Here is a 15,048-nt window from a genome sequence, read left to right as displayed (position 1 = left end):
TACTGTACATGAAATTTATGGGACCTACTCCATGCAGGGCACTCACACAACTTAATTTTGATGTGAGAAAGCAAAAGGCTCTCATGAAATGGAATGATGCAATTCTTTAGAGCCTTATAGCCTGTCCTTCTATTGGCTGTCCCCATGTAAACATATGTAACGGTTTTTAACAAACTGGGATGCTGTACTATGAGACTCCTTTCCAGTATCCACAGTATTGCGGAATGGCAACCCTTGCCCTATTCAGGCACAGTGCAGCAATGTATATCTACCACTTTTTTATATTTTGAGAGAGGCATCTTTCTTACAGTCTGTCCTGGAAAGCTTGGAGTACAATTTCTATTTTTCTTTACAGGTTATAGTAAAAAGTAGCTGCCTAATTACTGAGTTGAAAATAAATGAATTGCATGCAACGCTTCAAAACAGCAAGGACATCTGTGCAGCTCTCTACTCCCCCCTCCCCCCCCCCCCGCAATGCCCCATGTTCCTCAAAAGCCTTAAGGAGTCTCAAAAACTTCAGAAGAGAACTGAAATGCAAAATAAAATGAAAGCGAGACTATAACAGGAAAGAGGAAATCAGAAAAAAATATTGTATATGCAGTTCAGCTTTTGCAAGCTGTCTCAGTCTACTTTTCCAGATTTTCTCCTTTCCATAGTTACTCAACCATATATGCTGCTTTTCTCCCAGAGTGGGGCTCAAGGCAGCTTACGATTAAGTAGACACAGCACACCTTTCAATGGATAAGTTTTTTTCTCCCCTAGAGTCTGCCCCCTGGATCTTCACATTGTTCATCCCAACTTCAACAGGGTTTACTAAGCTGGCGTGATTATGAGAGACTGCATATCTATCCCCATATTTACAACCTAATGAAATACGGAAAGATTTGTTAAACAGGAAGATCTGACCCCATCAACTATAAATGCAACAACAGGGTGAAATAGTTGTGATCTGTGCTGGTGGAGGGAGAAATCTGAGACCTTCAAGGAATTAAGTTAAGTGTCACTGGACAACAACAAAAGAAAAGGATACAAAAGAATTATGATCATGGCAAGTTCAATTTTACTGTTTTGTTAGTTCAATCTTTTTATTCCATGCTCAACGTATCTTCTCATTGTTATACTCAGATTTTGCCACACCATCCCCGCAAATGAAAAGGCCACACACATGATTGGATTTAACTAAGGGCAACTTTTATTATTGTTACATAAGTAGAAATAAATAATTCCACATCCCCCCACAGTAATTACTAAGTAATTATTGAGCCTTTTAAATTGCCATGAACAGGCAGGATTACTTTTAATATATATGCATTATGGCAACAATTTGTTATGCTTATTTCATTTTGTTAATCTTTATGTTGTTTATGTGATTATGTTGTTTACTCTGTATGTATTGATGATGTTATTGGAAACCGCTCTGAGTCCCCTCGGGGAGATAAAGCGGTATATAAATATAGTTTTTTATTATTATTTTATAAGTACACTCCTGCCTCAGGATTATTAATGGCATACTCATAATTCCCAGACCACTCTAATTCACCCTGCCCTCTTTTATTTACATCGTAGGGCCAGGTTCCAGTTGCTGGTCCATCAAAATGGGCACCTTTTTTATGAACCAAATTAAATTCCCTTGCTGTTTCTGGCTATGCCTGTTTACCTCCCAATTTGCCCTGCTGCAACAGCACAGAGTAGGTGAACCCTCCCCCCATCCTAGAGGGGGGAAATTTCCTACTCGGTCCCCAAAAGGGCAGCCACCTCAGCTGTACTGTTAATGGGTGGGAGAGTCGGGTCACCATCATCAAGAAACTGAGGGGGGCAGTGTGTCTGCCGTGGCTCCATCCTCCCTGAAAGTAGTCCCAGAAGGACTACGTTCAGGTATGCCTCTCCGGCGACAGCAAAAACCTCTCTCACCCCCAAAGCTGGGGAAAAGAAAGGCCCTTATCTATGAACCCTTTATCTTCAAAATAACTATGAAGTTAGTTAAGGTACAATGCTGGGCTCAAGCTCACTCACTTATCTTTGAGAACAAGTGAATTTGTGTTCCTTATACTAGTCCACCACCTTACAATTACACCATGTTGACTACGTGGGTACATAATAATAAATAATAACAATAACACTTTATTTGTACCCCACTACCATCTCCCCAAGGGACTCGGTGCGGCTTACATGAAGCCGAGCTCAAATACAACAATACAAGCAATAATAACAACAATACAAGCGATTAAAATAAAGCATGGACAAAAACAATGAAACATTAACACTATGACAACACACAATTAAAACTGTGGGAAGGCCAAATGTAGAATTGAAATTGAAAGTAATGCTGGAACAAGGGCAAAAAAGTGATAACATAACACTTGGCAGATTTTCTAGATACGAAAAAAAACTACAGCCAGAAATTTCATGAAGGGTGAAACCTGAGTTTTGTACCTTGGGCTAACTTCTTTAAATTTATACTTGAATTATGTCTGAATAAAGATGCCTAGGATCAGGCTTTAAAAGGTACAGTTGGGAGCATCAAAAACTACATGAAACCATATAAACATAAATAAAATAGTGCACTATGTTTATGATATTTATGAAATAGTTTTAATAAAAATTAAATTTTAATAAAATTAGAAGTACATACTTGGAAGAAGAAATATATCACTTAGCTGTGTTTCTCATTTTCATTAAGAATGCAAGACTGATGCTTGGACAATGCATTTTGATTGTTTAATTCATAGTAGGATTTAATGAATACTTTAAAACAAAAAAGATCAGTGTGAGGGGAAAAAAATGACCAGCTAGATTTTTGCAAAGGAGTAAAAATGTAATACTCTAACAATTCTTTGAAAAATCATGTTTGGGAATAGAAATAATATTTATGCATGTGCCATTTCCCATAGGATGTAAATTCTGATTCAGGAGCATCCATAGCTCAAGGAGACTGTCATTTAATTGTGAATATTAAATAAGTAAAAACAACACTCTAACTGCATTAAATAAATAATTTGATGCAAATTATTCATTAATTTCTATTCATATAGTGGCTACAAGGATGTTTTTATTATGTCATTTGATCATTCTGTAACACTGTTCAACAAACAGATTTCAATGTATCTATAAACTTATTTTGGGCTTCTTTTCTGCAGGGCCAGCAAATGAGACTCGCTAACCCAGATGTCTGCCTTGAAAACTATTATCCTAGAGGTTTGTCTGTCTAATTTACATCTATGGAGATAATACAGTGAGTTCAATATGAGGTTTATATACACAAGTGAAATATATAAGATCCAGGATAAAAATATAAAACATTAAAACAATTGTTAAAGAATTTTCAAAATAACAGTGAAGATACAGTACAGCAGAGCCCATTAAAGAATTTTTGTACAATGACCACTTAACAAGCAAATGCACATCTAAACAAAATGCTCTTTGCCTGTTTATAAGGAATGCATATTCTCAATATAAATATTTGAAGTCCTATGAAGGCTTCAGAAGAACCCTTTTTAATCAGGTTAGAAAAGATGGTGGCGATAGTAGTAAAGCAAAGTGTATTTCTTTTTCTGGGAGAAGGAAAGGTGACAAATTTTCAGGGCTGGAAGCTTACTGGCATGAACAGAAGTAGCAGATGTTCTGACACAATTTCATTCGGCAAAACCAAGTTTTCTTAACATTTCAACTGACACTGTACTGCTTGAATTGATGACAAGATAAGTTGCTAGCAATGTCCATGATGGAATGATGTACTGGCATAGAGGGGAAATGTGATAGCCAGCTTGATTTCAGATTGCAAAAAGCATTTATTTGCTTTTTTGAAGTGGTGGATGGGTATGTTTTTAAAACTATGGGTCCTGGAAGATGCTCTATTGTAGGTTTTACAATAATTGGCAAACTTGGCAACTTTCTCCTATGTCCCTAAGAACACTAATAAACTGTTCACTAACTTATAACAGCCTGAACATTTGAAATATAGTGCTACTGCTTTGGTTTTAAAGCACTAAAGTCATGTTTGTTGGAGTTAAGGGCACAAGCCCCTCATGAAAGTGGAAAAAAGATGCAAATAAAGAAATTGCTTACTCTTTACCAGAGAGAAACTCTCTGGAGGAATTTCTAGGTCTTCCAGAGAAATTCTATGGTTAATGTCTTATGGAAGCTGCCATAGAATCACACTGGAAAACCCAAGAAACCGCTAGGTCCTTCAGTATGACTGATGGGAATTCACCATAGAACTCCACTGGAGAACCTAAAGATTCATAGAGAGAACATTTATAGTCAAATCCATAAATGATCAGATCCAAAAGTCAAAAACCACAAATGTGGAGGAACATTTTGTATTGCAGCAGACAGCTAACAGGCAGCAATTCTGAAATGCTATGACTACAATCTTGGACCAGAAATATGGGAGAGAACAGAAGACATTAAGCCTTCAAAGATATGTACTGGAAACTCCACTAACTGTTCATTTTCTTAAATAAATGGTCAAGTCTTATTTACTATGCCCCATTGAAATAAATGAGATTTGGAAGTCATGAGTCCCATTTTTAGTTTTAGCTTAAGTTCAATAGATTTGAATGGGTCTAGTCTACCTAGAAGTAGCTTTTTATTGCTGTTAGTTTCTGTGTAGGAAAGAAAGAATGAAAGAAGAAATATGATTTCATCATATCTATATAGATTTGAATTTTACTAGTCACAAGTTGAGCAGGAACAGCACAAAGAGGACTGTGTTTTAGCACATTGCCTGATTTGAAAGTAAAATGATTCCCATGACTAGTTTACATGATGCAAGATTATAGGCTTTCCCATGTTTTCTCAATGTGTATATACGTCACTCTGTGTGCATGCTGATTAACACCATATAATATCTCATCCAATTTATTTAAGTGGTTGATCCGCATGCAGTTTTTTCTGTAAAGTACTGTTGAATGTAAGTAAAGGAACTATGGCCTATTTAATCCAATTTCGGCTAAGTGAACCTTTTAAAAATTAAATGCATTCTGACGAAAAAATTAGATTACAATAGCAACCAAATTTACACTGGTCAAGGAAGTGCTAATAAAAATGAGGTGAAGTTGTAGAATAAGAAGTTTGAAGCCTTCAAAATATAAAGTAATATGAGCATCAAAACATTTTGTTCTGAGGCAGCTTCTTGCTTTTGAAAGCTGGGAGGTAAGGGGAATTCAAGATGCTCTATAGTTTTAGCTGGGTACAACAAAGATTCTTGGTAAGAGCCATACATTTACTACACTGAAAAGCTGTGGTTCTCAACCTGTGGGTCCCCAGGTGTTTTGGCCTACAACTACCAGAAATCATAGAATCATAGAATCAAAGAGTTGGAAGAAACCTCATGGGCCATCCAGTCCAACCCCCTGCCAAGAAGCAGGAATATTGCATTCAAATCACCCCTGACAGATGGCCATCCAGCCTCTGTTTAAAAGCTTCCAAAGAAGGAGCCTCCACCACACTCTGGGGCAGAGAGTTCCACTGCTGAACGGCTCTCACAGTCAGGAAGTTCTTCCTCATGTTCAGATGGAATCTCCTTTCCTGCAGTTTGAAGCCATTGTTCTGTGTCCTAGTCTCCAGGGAAGCAGAAAACAAGCCTGCTCCCTCCTCCCTGTGACTTCCTCTCACATGTTTATACATGGCTATCATATCTCCTCTCAGCCTTCTCTTCTTCAGGCTAAACATGCCCAGCTCCTTAAGCTGCTTGTTTTCCAGACCCTTGATCATTTTAGTCGGCCTCCTCTGGACACATTCCAGCTTGTCAATATCTCTCTTCAATTGCAGTGCCCAGAACTGGACACAATACTCCAGGTGTAGTCTAACCAAGGAAGAATAGAGGGGTAGCATTACTTCCCTAGATCTAGACACTATGCTTCTATTGATGTAGGCCAAAATCCCATTGGCTTTTTTTACTGCCACATCACATTGTTGGCTCATGTTTAACTTGCTGTCCACAAGGACTCCAAGATCTTTTTCACACGTACTGCGCTTGAGCCAGGCATAGTCCCCATTCTGTATATTTGCCTTTCATTTTTTCCTGCCTAAGTGGAATATCTTGCATTTGTCACTGTTGAACTTCATTTTGTTAGTTTTGGCCCATCTCTCTAATCTGTCAAGATCGTTTTGAATCCTGCTCCTGTCCTCTGGATTATTGGCTATCCCTCCCAATTTGGTGTCATCTGCAAACTTGATGACCATGCCTTCTAACCCTTCATCTAAGTAATTAATAAAGATGTTGAACAGGACCGGGCACAGGACAGAACCCTGCGGCACTCCGCTCGTCACTTCTTTCCAGGATGAAGAGGAAGCATTGGTGAGCACCCTCTGGGTTCGTCTATTTAACCAATTACAGATCCACCTTACCGTAGTTTTGCCTAGCCCACATTGGACTAGTTTCCTTGCCAGAAGGTCATGAAGGACTTTGTCGAAGGCCTTACTGAAATCCAAGTATGCTACATCCACAGCATTCCCCACATCTACCCAGCTTGTAACTCTATCGAAAAAAGAGATCAGATTAGTCTGGCATGACTTGTTTTTGATAAATCCATGTTGACTATTAGCGATGACCGCATTTGTTTCTAAGTGTTTGCAGACCACTTCCTTAACAATCTTTTCCAGAATCTTGCCTGGTATCGACGTGAGGTTGATCAGACGGTAATTGTTTGGGTCATCCTTTTTTCCCTTCTTGAAGATTGGGACCACATTGGCCCTCCTCCAATCTGATGGAACTTCTACCGGTGTCCAAGAACTCTAAAAGATGATTGCCAATGGTACCGAAATGACTTCTGCTAGTTCCTTCAATACTCTTGGGTGTAGTTGATCTGGCCCTGAGGACTTGAACTCATTTAGAGCGGCCAGGTATTCCTGGCCGACTTGTTTCCCAATTTGGGGTTGGATGTCCTCTAATCCCTCATCCACTCCATCTTGATGAGGTTGAAGATAACTTTCTTTTTGTGAGAAGACCAAGGCAAAGAAGGCATTAAGTAGTTCTGCCTTTTCCCTATCCCCTGTCAGCATTGCCCCATCTTCTCCCAGGCTGTTTACCAGCTATTAGGTTTCCTGGGCACACAGATTGAGAACCACTGTTTTAAACCATAGTTAGGCAAGAAATGATATAATTCTAAATGTGAAAATGTCATTCACATCAAGCAACATGAAAGTGAAATCAATAAGCATTTTGAGGGTTCTGAAATTTCGTCAAAAATGTTTTTGCAAATTAGGGTGGACCAAGCGAAATATACAATACACACATAATGCAAGCACAAAAAGACCAAATGATTAAAAAGACACAAACAACTCATCCAAGAAAGCAGCAGCTATCATAATGTAACTAACCATATACTTTGCACAATCTTCAACAATGTGAGAACATTCTCAACATAGATAAACATGTGAATTCACAGTAAAGCGGAGAGGAGGATGAAAACAAGACAAACAAGGCCTTAGATCCCCAGAATCAGCATAAGCACATAAGTCAATGCACAGAATCACAACCAGTCTGGAATACTGCCAGGTAAACACATGTCCCGAGCATCAAGCTCTGGAGATTGTCAAACTATCCCTATAATAGATATCAAACATGTAATTACGAAAAGGAGTTGAAATAACTCACAACTGCACATAAACACAAAAAAGCCAAGTCAGCTTAAAAAAATGAATTTGGTGTTCACTTGTTAGAAATAAACAGCAAATTTACAATGATATTATATGTCAAATGTACCTTCTCTCAAGGCGTTCATGCTACATCTCTCAGTTCTGAATTAAGCACTGTAGCAATAGATTTCTCAATTTGGTCTTCAATCTGGCCTTCTTTGGTTACAGCCAGTTGTAACCCGGCATGAGCAACTCATTAGCCTGAATGGCTCCTTTAAGTAAGAAAAACTAATGGTATTACAAGAGCTTCAAAACAAAGTTTGATTTATGATTAATTACCCATGGTCTGTTTACAAAATAAATCAACACATTGTGCACCATGAATATCTATGGCCTCATCTGAACTTTCTTTTCCTCCCTTGATAAATAAAGGACTTCTGTCTGTGCCATAGTTTGTGCTCCAGGTATAAATTGTGTCTTGAATACAAAACATACATAAAACATCCCTGCTTTTGTCACTTTCATGAGTCTGTTCTACACATAGTTCCTCCCCCCTACCTGCCAATAGATTGTATTCTTGTAATTTTTTATGCTAAGGAAAAAATGTATTATAGGAATGAGAAGGAAGAACTCCTTTGACTATGAGAAAAAAATACTAAAACTAATTGAAAAGTTTTTATGTCTTTTCGGAAACGAGGAAAAATTGTATTCTCTTCTTTATAAAATAATCCTTCCTTTCGTGTCAGGAGTGACTTGAGAAACTGCAAGTCACTTCTGGCGTGACAGAATTGGCCGTATGCAAGGATGTTGCCCAGATGTTTTGATGTTTTACCATCCTTGTGGGAGAGTTTTCTCATATGGAGAGCTGGAGATGATAGAGGGAGCTCATATGTGCTCTCCCCAGATTTGAACCTGCAACCTGTTGGTCTTCAGTCCTGCTGGCACAAGGGTTTAATCCATTGCATCAGTCATAATCCTGATAAACTTTAACATACAAAGAACATCATTTATCAACTGAAGACAATTATGTAAATAAAAAGAGATGTTTATATTTAATTTTGTCTACAATTAATGTTCCTAATATCAATCATACTGCACATGACAAAAGTGTGTTCACTAACCTTTCTCAGGGAAGAAACAATTCCTTCCATATGAAGACACTCCTAAACTCATAGACTTTTAAGTGAGCTAGTAAAATAGCTGGAGAATGGGAGGAATGCTCTACTTATCTATAATCACTATGAAAGCCTAAACTATAAAAGTGTGATCCCTTTCTTTAGTGACCCCTTAAAACAGGGCTGGCTCTTCAAGTGAAAATGAGTTTATTTTGCATTTCTGTTAATGTGGTAGGGAAGTCTGTAGTTCATAGTAGCATGATACAAATACATTCATGACAGAAAAGTAGCATGAGCCTCATCTCATTGTTAAAAGAGTATAGCGAAGAAAGTAAAACAGCAGCCTGCAAGGAAAGTGGATTAAACTCCCATTTAATACTTGCAAAGCTAGAAATATTGTCCCTTCCCAAAGTGGAAATGATCAAAATTTCTTCAGTACTGTTTACCCTTTCCATCGCTGAGAATAAATAAACAAGACTTGCTCCCAGTTAAACTCAGTATTTTGAACATTATACAGATAGCAGTATACATGTCTTCGTCAGAGATTAAATTAATAAAGCTCACTAGAAGTAATTTATCTACAATTTGTAAGTGTTAATATTTAACATTTTGATTTTTTAAAGGATCAAATCCACATGGAAATGACTAAGTGGGGGGACTCAGAGGAGGCAGTGTTTTCATTTTATACGTAAAGAGAAGAGGGGCAGATGTACTCTGTAGAAGTCACAGATGTTACTGGGAATATAATGACAGGAAAAGAGCTCAACGAGAATCCAAAAAAGATCTTAAATAGATCCATTATTTTCTGGTCTGAGGCTTTTTTATTTTAGTTTAAAGGACAACAAATTAAAGACAGCATTATGGGCACTCTTCTTTTTCAAACTTGTCCTATCTGAATGCACTTGTTTAGGAGGGAGGTATGACTGAACAAGTTATAAAATCTAGGCAGCAGCTAATGCGACAGTTGATTTGTTATTGCTACTGCTGTTGTTTACATAAATCTCACAATAAAACAGGAGATCTTTCATTTCTGGAAAACAACACATGCTAATCCTGTGTTCCATAACTCTGGTCTATCTTATACATCAGAAAAATTAAGTGGGTATTTTTCTCCTTAGAAACATAAACATGGAGTTTAGAAACAGCAGTAATTGCAATTGACTGGCCTACTTTGAAAGCCCTTGTTTCTTACTATTTGTCATATTCTTATTTACATGTATAAATACCATGATGGAAGAATATACACATACCAAATCAATCAGTAAACAGATCATATTTTATTTCTGTTATTAAAATCAATTGGTTTTGCTAGCTCACTGATATAATATATTGCCAGGCAGAAAAGATACCTTAATGATGATGTCAGTCAAAGGAACAATGACAATTGTTAATGTTATATTTATTTTCTAGTGATATTCAAAGACCCTTCTAACTAAGTGTCATAGAAATAGACACTAAAAATAGAAAGCTTTCAACAATATGTCATAGAAATATTTTCTGCATGCATCAGTCACAAAGCTAAACTCATAGATCTGAACATGTAGCATATATATGTATATCATGAATTATGCAAATCAATATTTTCATTTCATTTTATTTTCAAAAGATGGGTTGAAGAGTTTCTTGTCCCTTACCTTTTTGGATCAATAGTGCTATCAGAATATTGCTCACTGCACTGGAACTATGTAAATGTAGCTGTGCTTTTCCTGAAATTTATTATCAGCCTTGGGATTGTTTTTATGATGTTATGTTGTGTTACTGTGATGTGTTAATTTTATTTTGATATTCTGGTTTTATTTTTGATTTGATTTTATTGTGTGGTATTTTAATCTGTGTGTTTTTCTGGCTTGTCCCTTTGTAAGCCGCCCCAAATCCCTTTGGGGAGATGGAGGCAGGGTATAAAAATAAAGTTATTATTATTATTATTATTATTATTATTATTATTATATATATTATCATAATAATGGCTTGACAAATAATGTGCAACTGTACAAAACTTTATAATCTCTCCTTGTCTGAGATTTTTCTTCACATGTGTGGAAAATGGTTGAAAACTGCTGACTTGTTTCAGCAACTTGGAAATTTTTACCTTATCAAAAGCTAGTTTAGTTTTCTATACCAATGAGGAAGCGAACGGTAAAACTAAAAGTTTCATAATGTTAACACAAAAGTGAAAGGACATCAGAAACCTAGGATCCTTACTATGTTACAATTTTCTACCACAACTTATTTCAGTTTTTCTGTTTTAATTATCATTTCCCCTTGAACAGGAGGTTTCCAAAACACAGTTCAAAAACTCTGAAAAGTAGGAATTAGTTATGTGCAAAGGGCAAAACCACTCTGTGAGAAGAAACACATACACACATAACTACCTGGAACGAAATTTGGCCATAACTTCATTGATTGCAGCTTTAATATGTTTGGCAACCAGCCATGGAATCTCGACTAAGGCATCAGTCAACCGATCTATCAATCAATGAGCCTAATATTCTGGCTTGACACCCGAGACCCATGGAATGACCATGGGAAATGTCACTTGGGAATCTTCCCACTGGCTTTCTCTCACTGGGAGTTGCTTGCTAACTCACTTTTCCATCATTGACCCATTGCTGACTCAACTTTGGTCACAGCTCTGAATCCATTGTCAGGGAGCTCCCCTCCCCACCTTTTAATCAATGCTGCAAGAGTATCAATACTCCCAATTTCCAATCAAGGACTATGGCATTTTGTTCCTCTTCCATTGAAACCAGAGGGAAGAGCAGGAGATGTAAATGGCCACAGAGGAAGCAGACCAGTTGTTTACACTGGTTCAAAACTTGAGGAAACTCTGAACTACTCATGACTTTTTTAATGTGGAAGGAGCCACTTTAATGGGCCTTCTCTCACATTAGGCGAAATGAAACCCATGAATTGTTTGGCCACCATGGAATCCATTCACTTCTAAACCAACTAATTTGGCTTGCAAATGGGCCCATAATTTTAAGCCACAGCACATACCCACTGACCTTCTAAAAGTAAGGTAGGTTCAAGTAGGATTAAACCAGAACCAGAGATGCTGGGATTGTAATTTGGAGCATTTTCAGTGGGTGGGATTAGACAGCTCCTAGGGCCCTTTAACCTATGAGTCAGATGAGTCCATAAACCTATGAGTCAAAACCGAGTCATCAATGTCTCAAAGACATAAAGTATTGAAACTGGCTCTAGATCATATCCAGAGTTCAAATGTACGTTACAGAAAAAGAATATACTTGGAAGGTCCATCTCACTTACGGAAGACTCTGAGGCACAAAGCTGTAATAAACTAAATTATATCCAGAGCAATGATTGGAGAAGAGGAGTGATTCCTCCCCCCCCTCCCCATCCCGTGTGTTGCTTTGTTGCTCTGGACATTGTTATTCTAGATGCTGAGTGTTGCCCAGTACCATTTTCATGTCTGGTGGACAACATAAAAATCAGATCAACAGGGGCAAGTTAAGGGTCATATTTCGCCAACTCAAAACTGGTTCTGCATCCAGTTGCTGGGCTGCTTTGGAGCAATGCGATGCATCTGAAATCCAACTCCCAAGCTGGCTCTGGAGCATGCAGTGTAGCCTCCAGTGATCTGGAACACCCCACTCTGAGCATCACCTTTTCTGGCCAGTGAATCTGTATCCATAGAAAGAAACTCTATCTGTCCAATATGTTCTTAGTGCTAAATTGGTTGCTCAGTGTCCTTGCCCATAGATACTTCAGTTGGAAACTATGTCTAGATGCTTACATAAACATTTTAAAACCAGCAAGGATGAAATATTTAAAGATAAATATTAATTATCGTTTGATGGAGGAGGAGGAGATAAATTTTATAAAATGCTCATTTGCACCACTTATTTGCTACAGCTGTAGTACTGAATCAACTGATTCAGGGTGGGCAGAAATATTAAACTTGGCAGGAGCCTTGTTTCATTCACTGTGTATTGTTTCCCCTGCTGACAAATCTTGTGAGGCCCCAGAGTAGAAAGCTTTCCAGTGACCGTGAAAATTTTAAGTGGTATTTTCAAACATACCCAGGTTTCTTTTGTATTTCTTCACCTCAGCAGGCCATTTTATATTGACATCAAAGGGGAATTTCATGATACAAATTTAGTAAAGCAAAACAAACAGGTGAACAATCACAAAAGAATCACAAAAGTAAGATTTTCATGGGCTAGACCAGTGTTTTTCCTAAACTCTGTTCCTCGGGTATTTTTTTTAGACTTCAGCTCCCAGAAATCCCAGCCAGCTAACCAGCTACTAGGAATTGTGGAAGCTGAAGTCCAAAAAATCTGGAGATGAGTTTGAGAAACACTGGACTGGACCATGTTAAGCTTCAGGTGCAGGCCGCGTTTGTGAAAGCTCACCCAAAGTTTGTCTTAAATAGGTTTAATACAGCCCCCAAAAGGGAAATAGTGTGCTGCATTCTAAGTAAAAAAAATACTGTGCTTGTTGAGAGAAAATGCTGGACTGTTAAATGTAGTTTTACATAAAGAGCCTGCATTCTGGAACTTCCTACAACACAGCAAACAGATTATACACCAAGAAGGAGGCAAAAGTGGAGAAAAAAGGAACTACATAGTGTTCTGTCTTCTGTTCATTCAGTAGTGAAAGTCCTACATAACAGTTAACTTCTTTATTACAAATATATGAATATAATGCAAAGTCTATGATCTAATGCAAATGGATGGGTGGATGGATGGGTGAGGGGATAGATAGATAGGCAGACAGGCAGACAAACAGGTAGAGAGCATAATTTCATCCTGCATCTTTCACTCTCTACCAGGCAATAAGATGAACTAGACGTGCAGAAACTCAAAGTACAATATCACATTATATGAATATATTACAAGAGGTAGCAACTTTGGAGGGCAAGTCCATGCTCTGCAACATCTAGTTTAATTTTTAAATTTGTAGCTTACCTTTTATCTCTCAATGGCTTTCATTAGTCACACAAACGTCCAAAGCTCCAACATTATGGAATTGATCACAACACGGTGGAAGCTATAAAAGTTAAAAAATCTCATTAGACAAGGCATCTTAATACAAAACAAAAATCCAAAATCTGGGTGTTTTTCAGTAATCATTGTCTTTTGTCTAAACTATTCAGTATGGCCTAGTCCCATAATGACACATTTTATATATATTTATGGAAGGAAATAAATAGTTTATCAGAAGTCAAGTTTCAAGATTTTTGTGATATTTATAAATTAGAAATATTTAATGTGATGTGAAAGATCACTGTGAATTGTAGCTCTCTAAAATTAATGAAGGTTTTGGCACATTGCAACTCAATTGTTTGCATTTAAGCAGAAATGAGACTGTGGAATATGCCGTGAGTTTATGAAGAGAAACGTTTACATCCCAGAACCACTTTAACAAATATGGTTCCATGTGACTTGGAGTTCCCATGTTAAAGCAGCACAGAAAAACTTTCAAACAGTTTATACTTTTTAGATCCTTTTGTTCTGTCTCTCAACACACACAAATTCAGACACTGACACGGGAGAGGAAAAGGTTCCTGTTGCACATTCACAGTCATTATTTTTGCTTCAGCACTTCAATGACCACAATATAATTGGTCAAAATTATTGGTTTATAAATACATAAGATTTCAATTGTTTATATTTGCTGTAAGTTCTTTTTTTTTTTGTTACCATTATTGCATGAGAAAAAAGCAGAGCAAAGTAAAATTTAATGTGTAAAATAAAATAAAATAAAATTCAGTAACTATATTTTACTGAAATTCAGTTGAGTAATTTGTTCATATTCTGTAATGTTTTATCCTAACAAACCTAAATAAATTCATATTTTGAGGCCTATCTTTCTTTCCGCTTATTTGAGTTGTCCGATGAAAAGAAGATGTGATAAGACTGAAATATAAGAGGCACAGCACTTGCAACGAACGCACAAGGCATAAATATTATTATATATTTAACAACAGTCTCTTTTAAACTAAGGAAGAATTTTCTGACATATTTTCTTCACAATTACTCTTTAAAATTCTGAGCATAAATTCTATTTGGGTCACCCATAGATGTAAAAAAAATAAATCAGAAATCACCATAATAAAAGAAATGGGCTAGCTGAACACTGTCATGTTACAAAGCTGGAATCATTATTAATTATTGAATTTATTCAGTAATTTATTTTAAGATAGACTAAAACTTCTTGCTTTCCTTGTGGCTTCCAACTGCAGAAAACAGTATCTCGCAAAAATGTATTAAGCAAATAATGAAAGGCACTAAATCTTTCTGCATAATTGCTCTTCAAACTGCTGGAGAGGTTATTTTCTTACCTTACACTACATCTTCTGCAATCTGACAGTGTCATTCAGTCAGTC

General features: G+C 37.1%; 1 protein-coding gene across 5 annotated transcripts in view; it reads right to left on the bottom strand.

Annotated features, from left to right (window-relative positions):
• ZBTB20 (zinc finger and BTB domain containing 20) overlaps positions 1 to 15,048 on the bottom strand; it is a 607,051-nt gene that overhangs the window by 260,178 nt on the left and 331,825 nt on the right. For 4 of the 5 annotated variants that reach the window (XM_060770782.2, XM_060770779.2, XM_060770783.2 and 1 more), the window contains one exon: positions 13,628 to 13,709. The gene's annotated coding sequence lies outside the window, so the exon portion shown is untranslated. Of the gene's footprint in view, positions 1 to 7,708; positions 7,846 to 13,627; positions 13,710 to 15,048 lie in introns of those variants that run through there. The other variant, XM_067466602.1, reaches the window with a different exon arrangement.

Source organism: Anolis sagrei, chromosome 3 (genome assembly GCF_037176765.1).
Source record: "Anolis sagrei isolate rAnoSag1 chromosome 3, rAnoSag1.mat, whole genome shotgun sequence".
Lineage (NCBI taxonomy): Eukaryota > Metazoa > Chordata > Lepidosauria > Squamata > Dactyloidae > Anolis > Anolis sagrei.
Note: the sequence above shows the minus strand (reverse complement) of the source record. Positions and strands in the feature narration are given on the sequence as shown.